We start from the raw sequence: 10,197 nt of genomic DNA, 5'->3' as shown, positions 1-10,197 counted from the left end.
TAGAGCATGGGGTTGCATCCCTGGTCATCTTGGCTAACATTGATGGACCTTTTCTCCATTAACTTATTAATTTTTTTGAGACCCATTATAGTTTTGGCCTTCACAACATCCCCTGGCAATGAGTTCCACAGGTTGATTATGCATCATGTGAAGAAGTACTTCCTTTTGGGCATAAGCTTTCATGGGTAAAAAACCACATGCATCTGAAGAAGTGAGGTTTTTTTATTCATGAAAGCTTATGCACAAATAAATCTGTTAGTCTTTAAGGTGCCACCGGATTCCTTGTTTTTTTGTGGGTACAGACTAACACAGCTACCCCTGATACTTCCTTTTGTTTGTTTTAAACCTGCTGCCTGCTCATTTCATTGGGTGACCTCTGGTTCTTGTGCTATGTTAAGGGGTAACTAACACTTCCTTATTCACTTTCTCCACTCCGTTCATGATTGTATAGCTCTCTATCATATCCTCTTTTAGTCGTCTCTTTTCCAAGCTGAAAAATCTCAGTCTTTTTAATCTCTCTCCTCATACGGAAGCTGCTCCATACTCAATCATTTTTGTTCCTCTCATTTATACATTTTCCAGTTCTAATTGGGTGTATGCCAATGGATGTATCACTCTCCTGCCAAAAGCCATATTGGCCCCAGGACCCAGCTCAAAGAGCTGCTGCTGCAGAGCTGCTAGAAAGCCAAACTGCATTTCCCATGCCATGTGGACTTATATAGTCAAATTTTAAGGCCAGAAGAGGCAATTGGGAGCCTCTAGTCAGACCTCCTCTAACCCACACAGACCATAGAACTTCCTTGAATTAATTCTTGCTTCTGGTCCAATAGCTGTGACTGAACAGCAGCAGAACCATAGAATCTTAATTTGAAGACTTCCAGTGATGGAAAAAAATCCACCACCATCCTTGGTCAATTGTTCCAATAGCAGTTACTCTCACTATTAAAAATGGGCATTTATTTCGAGTCTGAATTTGTCTAACTTCAACTTCCAGCCAGTGGAAAAGCCCTCTATTGTCAGATTTCTGTTCACCAGGTAGGTACAGTACTTAGACAGTGATCAAGTCACTAGTTTGTCTAGTTTGGTAAAACCATTCTCACCCCCCACGCACACACTCACCAAACAAACCCTCAACTATCTAAGTGATGAGGAGAGAAAAGCAGGAAAGACACAGGCTCTTGTGCTTTTGATAGGAGCAACAGCCAAAAAGAGCCAGGGAGTGGAATAGAAGAAAGAAATTATGCACCCATCCCCCCCCAAGGAGCCAAGACCTTGTGGAGATGCAGGTTTGTATTGCGCTGCTCCAGCTCCACCATTGGAAGGCAAATTCACTCATGGATGTCAAGCACGACTGACTCATTGCATGGTAAAACTTTTCAACAGGCACAAGGGAGGTGTGGGGAAGCAGACATTGCAAATCCTGACCAACTGACCCCAGCTTTCTTCTGCATCCCCCTGACACGGACCACCACCAGGCATCTGAATTATCTGGAAGAATATGGAATGACTCATGCGTGAACAGACTTAGCATAAGTTCGGACAAGGACCAACCACAGCAGCACTGCAATTATTTGTAAAACTGCAGTTACACTTTCACGGCCCTCCTCTTTCTTTCACAGATCTTAAATCTAAAAAAAAAAAAAAGTAAGTTTTTATATTTAGCCTTAACAGGGTAAACAAAATTAGTATCATCCAGCTGTGTTTAGTGAACTGAATAAGGCTAGTATACACAGTTCCAATATTTTGCAGCATACTGTTGAAATGGGGTTATGTCTGCATATTAACACCTATTTCAGGACTCATCCTGGGTTTTGTTCTAGCCACACCTACTATCTTCAGAGGGCCAGTCTAAATGAAATCCAAGGGAGGCATTTGCCATCTACCTAGGTTGTTCTCTTTATGATCTTTATTTGTACTATTGAAGGTACCACAACACACCAGCAACTAGCAGTTAAACTATATATGTAACTGGACACCCCCCCCCCACACACACACACAGTTACATTAATGTATTCCTTGCAAATCCTGCAGCAGCGAGCTCATTGTAGCTGCCCAGAATTCACTGCTAAAAAACTCTTCTCTTGCTTTAATTGTCTTAAGTATGGCATTTTTAAAATTCACTCCAGATTTCTTGCTGTTGGAGTCAACTCAGGGAACTATGAGCTAGGGGTGGGATGCACAAAGGGACCTAAGTGTTGCAACACTAAGCACCAAGGTGCCTAACTTTTAGGTGCCTAGACTAGGGGTCGGCAACCTTTCAGAAGCGCTGTGCTGAGTCTTCATTAATTCGCTCTAATTTAAGGTTTCACGTGCCGGTAATACATTTTAACATTTTTAGAAGGTCTCTTTGTAAAGTCTATACTATATAACTAAACTATTGTTGTATGTAAAGTAAATAAGGTTTTTAAAATGTTTAAGCAGCTTCATTTAAAATTAAATTAAAATGCGGAGCTCCCCGGATCCGTGGCCAGGACGTGGGCAGTGTGAGTGCTACTGAAAATCAGCTCACGTGCCGCCTTCAGCACACGTGCCATAGGTTGCCTACCCCTGGCCTAGACAATCAAAGGAACAGCACTACAATCCACAAAGCCTGAGTTAGGCAAGTAGGTTCCTATATAATGAATAGGGAGAGAGAGGTGCCGTAGACAGCAAGCCACTAAGTGAGCATGCTAGGTGGAGAGCCACCTAAGCTAGCTAATGGGGGTAGGTCGACAAAAGTCATGAGTGCAAAAGCCCCACCACTCTCACAAAGACGGGCCTTTAAGTCTGGGCTGCAAGGAAGTGCCTATCTCTGCTCATGCTTCACAAACCAGGAGAGAGGCATTGAGTCACCTGAAGTCACATGCAGTGCTTAGGTGGGAGATAGGTGCCTGGGCACCTGCAGTGAGGCAACGCGGGGCATGCGCCGAGGCAAGAACTTAGGCACTGAGTTTAGGCACCCCTGGGGTTAGGTGGCAGCCAAGCAGGAGTTTTGTGGGTTGCAGTGGTATCTACGTCCTGGTTTTAGATGCCTAAGTACCTTCAGAGGTCTCACCCTAAAGCTCTCACTTTTGGCCTGAGCCCTGCTCTGCCTTGCCCCTTGTGTAAGCATTTACACAGTGGGTATAAAATACTGACAAGTCAAGGTGGCAGCATTATCCAAGCACAGTGCACAGATGTGACTGACAAGGTGTCAGATACTGAAGAAACAGGCACTTTGGACTTAGTTTTCCTTTCATTTACCTCAAAGTCACGAGTAACACTAATGAAGTACTTGGAGTTACATTAGTGTAGCTGACGAGAGAAGCAGGTCCTAATTCTTTCCTTTCTAAAAGGTCTGAACACCTAACGTTGGCTGGTTTTAGTCATGTAAAGGTCATGTAAAGAAGCTTTTTCAGAGCTTGAGCCCAGACAGAATCAGCTTTAGTGCTCATCTCACTATAACCAATAGCTCTAACGTGCCATGAAAGAAACACAATTAGAAGAAGCAGAGCTTCACATCATGACCCTCCTGCCTCCACCCACCCAAGGAACCAAGCAGTGTTATTTCAACCCTTTTCCTTTCCATCCACGTAGAACATGTTCACTGGAAATAAACAGAGCATAAAGCTCCCTCCTAAAACTGTTCACCATTGTCCAACTTGGCACAAGTCCATTTAAATCACACAGCCTTGTGCTTCAGTGTCATGTTTCCCTGCTTCTCCATTCTGACTCCTTATCACTTTACTCCCAGTTCTGGCATTGACAATTGAAACATCATGTACCTTTACCTTTTATACGACTTCCCAGTTCCAGGCTTCTTGCTATTTCTCCATTCATCCTTTGATTACCCATTTCATTCTATTGTTTCCTTTGGTAGGTCTCCCACTTTTTGGCTGTGACCACACACAACATGTTTTATTGCCGTTTACATGGTTCACTTGAGGAAACAGAGTTGTGGCTTATTTCTTCAAAGAGGGGCCTCCTGGAAACTAAAATATTGAGCTGCCTCTGAAGTCAGCATTGCTTGGACACAATGTAATGTTCTGCTCTTTTTTTCTTCATTTAATGATAAGCTACAAAGTAAACTTAATGGCTTTTTACCTTCTTGGAGAGCTGTCAGATCTTTATAAAGGAAATTCCTTTTCAAAGCGTTTAAATGTCTGTGCATCACTCATGTCTGGTAGGCAGCCCTCTGGTTCATTTACAACTCCACTTTCAACCTTAATTGATTGTATCCTTTAACAGAAGACAGTCACATAAAGACCAATGCAATGTACAGCAGTGAAAGAGCAAAAACAGTTTTTCATTTTCAAGCCATAAATTGCTACACTTTTTTTGGTTTTGGGTGGAGGAGAGAGAGAGGGAGTCAGGCAGATTATCTATGTGCATCAAATACTGTGACAGACATCTCAAATCATGAGACCACTAAAACCACCATGGGTTCCCTCACAAACTGGAGACGGTTACTGTAGGTTTGTCTTTAGTATAGACTACGTACATACTCCACGAACTGAGCATTTGAGCTCATTCAAGATTCTGGGATGAGCCTATGTTGTGAAAACTGAAATGCTCAAAATAGCACATACATGTGAATGGACACAGGGTGCTAAAATTAAATTAACCCAGGGGTTCTTAAACTGGGGGTTGGGACCCCTCAAGGGGTCATGAGGTTATTACTGGGGGTCGCGAGCTGTCAGCCTCCACCTCAAACCCCGCTTTGCCTCCAGCATTTATAATATAGTGTTAAATATATTTAAAAAGTGTTTTTAAATTTATAAGGGGGGGGTCACACTCAGAGGTTTGCTATGTGAAAGGGGTCACCAGTACAAAAGTTTGAGAACCACTGAATTAACTCCTCTGGAGCCTCGGGGAATGCAGGGGAGGGGGGTCTTCCTTGGTAGGGTTGGGAAGCAGGTAGGTGGTGTAAGATATTGCTCTTCTCATGTGATCCCTCCCCCTTGGCTCTCTTGGCTCTATCACTGTTAATCTAAAGTGGCTAATTTTAAATGAAGCTACCTCCCCTGACATGAATCTCCCTATGGCACTGAAATTAAATGTAGACTATAATTTGACATTTGAGAAGTGAAAGGGATGGTAGCCCTAAGGGAAAAGATAACAGCTTGGCTCTTTGTGTTAAATAGCTGTCTGCAAGCCTCCAACTGCTGAATGAGCTTTAGGATAGGGAAGGCTGTGCCTCCCAAACAGCCTGGCCCTGCCCCCTATCTGATCCCCAACCACTTCCTTCCCCCCCCCAACTTCCCCCCCTCAGAATCCCCAACCCATTCTGCTCCTTGTCCTCTCACCGCCCCCCCCAACCACCACCCCGGGACCCCACCCCCTTACTGCCCCGACCCCTATCCACCCCCCTGCCGAGTCCTGACAGACCCCCGGTATGCCCATGTTCCAACCCCCCATTCCCCGTCCCCTGACCGCCCCCAGCAGCGCTGTCCAGGGCTGCTCCTGGGTTACCGCTACCTCTTCCCTCTCTCGGAGCCTCAGCGCGCCGCATCCAGGAGCTGCCCTGGCCAGCACTGCAGTGGTGTGGTTCTGGTGGGACCAGAGCTTGCAGCCCCGCCCCCTTACCATGCAGCTCTGACTCAGTGGGAGGAGCTCAGGTCCTGCTGCTGCAGTGCTGTCCAGGGCCGCTCCTGATGCGGCGCACTGAGGCGCCAGGGGATGGGGAAAGATGGAGGCGGGGCCAGAGGCAGCTGGAAGGAAGCTAACGTACTAATATTTTAAAAGGGTGAACAGGACAACACAGTCAATTATATACCTGTCAGCATGACATTGATCACAGACAAAATAATGGAGTACCTGATACAGGACTCTATTAATAAAGAATAAAAGGAGTGTAACATAATTAATACTAATCAAGATAGGTTAATGGAAAATAAATCCTGTCAAACTAACTTGATTTCTTGTTTTAATGAGATTACAAATGTATCTGATAACAGTAATAGTGTTGATGTAATATACTTACACTTCTATGTAAGGCAACTGACACGGTAAGACATTTTGATTAAAAATAGAATGATACCAAATTAACATGGTACACAAAAAACGTTTTACTGACAAGTCTCAATGTAATTGTAAGTGGGGAATCATCATCAAGCAGATGTGTTTTAGTGGGGTCCTCAGGGATTGGTTCTTGGCCCTACCCTATTTAACATGTTTATCAGTGACCTGGAAAAAAACATTTAATCATCACTGATAAAGTTTGCTAATGATTCAAAGGTTGCCGGAGTGGTAAACAATTAAGAGGATAGGTCACTGATACAGAGCAATATGGATCACTTGGTAAGCTTACAGTGCTGTGGACAAAAGAGCTAACGCATTCCTTGAATGTATAAACCAGGGAATCTCGAGCAGGAGTAGGGATGTTATATTACCTTTGTGTCTTGCACTGGTGTGACCACTACTGAAGTCTGTGTCCAATCTAGTGTCATCATCTGAAGAAGGATGTTGATAAATTTGAAGTGGTTCAGATTAGAGCCACAAGAATGACTAAAGGTCTAGAAAGCATGCCTTATAGTACAGACTCCAGGAACAAATGTCTATCTAGCTTAAAGAGAAAGTTAAGGTGTGACTTGATCATAGTCTAGCTTTACCTACAAATGAGGAACAAAAATTTTATACTAGAAGGCCCAATAGTCTATCAGACAGAAGTCTAACAAGATCCAATGGCTGGAAGTTGAAGCTAGACAAATTCAGACTGGAAATAAGGCACACATTTTTAACAGTGAGGTTATTACCTAGAGTTTACCAAGAGCTGAGATGAATTCTCCATCACTGGCAATTTTTAAATCAAGACTGGATGTTTTTCTAAGAGACTTGCTCTAGTTCAAATAGGAAATAATTCAGGGAAGTTCTATGGCCTGTGTTATGCAGGTGGTCAGACCAGATGGTCTCAATGATTCCTTCTGGCTTTAGAATCTATGAATATATATCCTGTTCCCTATCCTCATCTTAAATCTAGATAGGAGTTTTCCTTTCCCACACAGAGCACACTGCACCACAAGTCTTATCGCTCCCCTCCCTACTCTTGTGCCCTCCAAAATGGGCTCTCTGATAACAGCATTTAAAGGCAGCGTGAGCAAGAAATGGATAAGTGTATGCATACATGGAGTCACTAGAATTGGTTAAAGTAATTTTATTATTAGTTTGGTGAGTGCATTGCCTTGGGACTCGCCCAGCTCTAAGATGAAGGCTAGTTAATTCTATGATAGAGTGCAGATCTAGATAGGTAGAAGCAGCCCCATCAAGAGGCTCCAAAACACATTTAGAAACATTTAAATAAACTACTAAATCACACTTCCCCCACCTAAGTTATGCAGTTGTGGTTCTACTCTGAAGAGTGACTACGTAAAAATATAAACTTTTTACTCAAACCCTTCTACTGCCTCACTGCCTTTGTGTATTCAGTCATTGCTGCTGTCCTGATCAAAGTAAAATGTGTGTTACCAATCATTCCCACTAGCACTGCAGGGTTAACATGGGTAGGAGAAAGTCAACTGCATTCCATTACAGTTCATATCTAATTGTTTACTAAGCCCCCACAGCTGAAAATGTTGATGTTTATGCCTGAAGAGACCCAGCTTGACTTTCAAAGTTCCAGGCTAAATTTGCAGGGCAAGCAGAAAGGGAGAAAACATCTTCCTATTTGTAAACTGAGCAGATTGGACTTGGGAGTCTGAGAGAGACAAACTTTAAACTACACGAGAGCTACGATAATGATGGAGTTTAGGAACCTAAAAGAGAATGTTTACACTTTTCAGAACAGAACTGCACTTTAAATTGAAAAAATTAATTATGCAACATGTTGCTGATGATGATTATTTTGAGTTATTACACTAGTGCTTAGAGGCCTCCACCAAGATCAGGCCTGCTTTGCAGTTGCCACTGTACACACACATAGTAACAGATCCTTGCCCAAAGAGTTTGCAATCTAAGGCTCTGATTCAGAAAAGCATCCCTATTCAGGAAAACACTTAAGCACAAATAACTTTAAGAATATGCTTAAGTGCTTTTCTGAATTTCAGCCTAAACAGACCAAGGAATTATTATCCCCATTTAACAGATAGAGAGCTGAGTCATGGAGAGATTAAGCGACTTGCCCAAGGTCACTCTAGAAGATCACAATGGTCCCTTCTGGCTTTGTAATCAATAGTATAACTAAAGGTCACACAATAAGTTAGTGGCAGAGCCAGGAATTGAGCCCAGATCTTTAGAGTCTCACTCCAGCCATTAACCACAAGACCACTCAACCCTTAAAGCCATCTTGACTGATCTTACATCCCAAAGAGTGACATGCAGTAATGTGGTGTGAAAGTGACATGCCAAAGAATATTTTTAGATTGTAGTCTTCTGGTGAAGGACTGCCTGATACTGAGATTGACAGAGTGAGACAGGTACCCAGAAGTCACCTACTACAGGGCAGGCCCAACAAGGAAAATAACAGCACACCACTGGCCATCATGTACAGCCTCCAGTTAAAACCTCTCCAGCACATCATCAACGATCTACAACCAATCCCTATAACAAATGCCGTTGCCTACTCTGTCCCCATATCTACTCTAGCGACACCATCAGATGACCCAACCACATCAGCCACACCATCAGGGACTCATTCACCTGCACATTTACTAATGTGATATATGCCATCATGTACCAACAATGCCCCTCTGCCATGTACATTGGCCAAACCGGACAGTCTCTCTGCAAAAGAATAAATGGACAAGTCAGACATCAGGAATGGTAACATACAAAAGCCAGTAGGAGAACACTTCAATCTCCCTGGACAGTCTATAACAAACTTAAAAGTAGCCACCCTTCAACAAAAAAATTGGTCTGTTTTTGAAAAGAGAAACTGCAGAACTCAAATTCATTTGCAAATTTAACACCATTAATTTGGGCTTGAATAGGGACTACAAAAGCAACTTTCCTTCTCTTGGTATTGACACCTCCTCCTCAATTATTGGGAGTGGACCACATCCAACCTGATTGAATTGGCCCTGTCAACACTGGTTCTCCACTTGTAAGGTAGCTCCCTTCTCTTCATGTGTCAGTATAATAATGCCTGCATCTGTAATTTTTACTCCATAATCTGAAAAATTGGGGTTTTTACCCTCGAAAGCTTATACCCAAATAAATTTGTTAGTCTTTAAGGTGCCACCTGACTCCTCGTTGTTTTTGCTGATACTGAGAGTATGAAAGTGCTTAGCAAAACTGGGCTCCAATCCATGTTGATGCTATTAGCATAAAACCAAACAAATAAAACTACATTCAAAATGGAATTAATACCCATGAGTTTTGGGGAGGTAGTAAGAGACAATTCACAATTTCCAAAGCTGTGTTTTTGGTGACTAGCTTATTATTTTAAGAATAAAATTGGAGCACTAAGCCCCAAGATTTTCATTTATTGTTCCCATAATAATCAAAGCTAATGCATTATTTCAACCCCAATTTTGCTATAAACAAAATAGCCTAAAAGCACAAAATGTATATAATTTACCTGCAAAATCAGTTGTCAGTGTAACATTACTAGACAGATGATTAATATCAACTGAGCAAGAATTGTTTTAACCCCTAGAATAACTAAATCTGCCAAAATGGAAACGCAATTCATATAACTCTTTAATTTCCTAATCTGACAGAGAGCAAATAAAAATGAACACAAGTCTTGCACAGTACATTGTACATGGTATTACATTGTCAGGAAAAATGCATTTAGAAACTTGGAAGTTCAAATCATATTTCCCATGCATTAGATACTCATTTGAAATTATACTCTATTGCTCTTCTTCTGATGGGACATTGTACCTATTCTGCCACCAAGATGTGTCCAAACTGAAAAAGACAGCTAAACAACTTACTTGAGAATTAGCACAAAACCAGACACAATCCATGAATTTAGAATTTACCCATGGATATAAGTAAATATAGAAAGTTAACTGGATACAAATGTTGCTGAATTTGCGCTTTGGAAGGACCGGATGTATGCACCAGAGAACAGAAACACAGTTTCCCATATTGCTACATTTGTAAATAATCAAGTAATGCAAAACAATCACTAGTACTTCCTCTTCAGCATTTGTCAGAATGAACTCGTCACCCCTAAAAGCAATATAATGAAAGATGCAGAAATACTGTGTATTGGATTGGTCTCTGCCATAGTTCAAAAAATTTCCTGAGTCAGTTATAACAGTGGCAATCTTTTTTTTTTTTAAAAGAAAACAA

This window comes from Mauremys mutica, chromosome 1 (assembly GCF_020497125.1).
Source record: "Mauremys mutica isolate MM-2020 ecotype Southern chromosome 1, ASM2049712v1, whole genome shotgun sequence".
NCBI lineage: Eukaryota > Metazoa > Chordata > Testudines > Geoemydidae > Mauremys > Mauremys mutica.
This window is presented reverse-complemented; position numbering follows the sequence as displayed.